This window comes from Oryzias latipes, chromosome 9 (assembly GCF_002234675.1).
Source record: "Oryzias latipes chromosome 9, ASM223467v1".
Lineage (NCBI taxonomy): Eukaryota > Metazoa > Chordata > Actinopteri > Beloniformes > Adrianichthyidae > Oryzias > Oryzias latipes.
In genome coordinates, this window is record NC_019867.2 from 4,623,303 (window position 1) to 4,624,328 (window position 1,026).

Consider the following 1,026-nt stretch of genomic DNA (forward strand, 5'->3'; position numbering starts at 1 on the left):
TGTTTGAAAATTCACAACAAAATATGAAGAAATATTCTCAGAATGAACTTGCATCGATACACAGAGACTTCTGGGAAATTTTTTGAGCACTGGAGTTTGGGATTGTAGATTCAGACAGCACTAAAAAATGGCAAACGCAATATATAATGCACTGTGTAGTGAGGAGTGAAGGAATTTAGACAAAGCCACAGACAAAGAAGAATTCAACAGATTTAGTGATTTAAAAGTGAAATGAAGAGTTTAGTTAACCCAGTGCTTCTCAATTATTTTTTGCCAACCCCCCTTAGGAAAAATAAAATGTTTCCCCTAAATCCCCCACCCCTTCAACCCCCCCCCCCACACACACACACACACACAGACTTGCGCGGTGACAATATATTAGGTTAGTATCTATAAAAATTGTGTAAGTATACCTACAATTGTATTTTTAAACATTAACAAAAGAAAAAAAATATATAAACAAAAATATCCACTTTTAACAAATATTACATTTGTTTAGTGACAGAAACCCTGTTATGGTCTAAAAGAGAAAAGAAGCTGAAAGTGCCTGAAATAAAAATAATCTGTTAGTCATTATTTACACTAGAAACATTTTGACCAACTGAACCATTTGATGCTGAGAAAAATAATTAAATTAATAAATAATATCACATTTAAATTGATAGGAAACATTAACACAGCAGCACCAATATATTTAACGTTTTTAGTCTGAAGAAATAGGTAAAAAATATTGTGCAGATTTTTTTTCTGAATGATGATTGTTTATTTCTGATCTCAAAGTGCAGCTGTTTTCCTGCATTTCCTGCTGTCTTTCTGTCAAATTCTGACACCGACTAAATGACAGGCAGACAAAGAATACATTGATGGAAAATAAAGACACGTCATCAAAATGTCTACAATAGTTAATAAAGAATGACATTATTAGCATGAGCTGAGGAATGTAAAGGCACGTGATGATAATGGTGTTGCGCAATCCTGGCAGCGCTCTGCGTGCCCCGTTCCACCTGGCCGCCTGAGCCCACCACC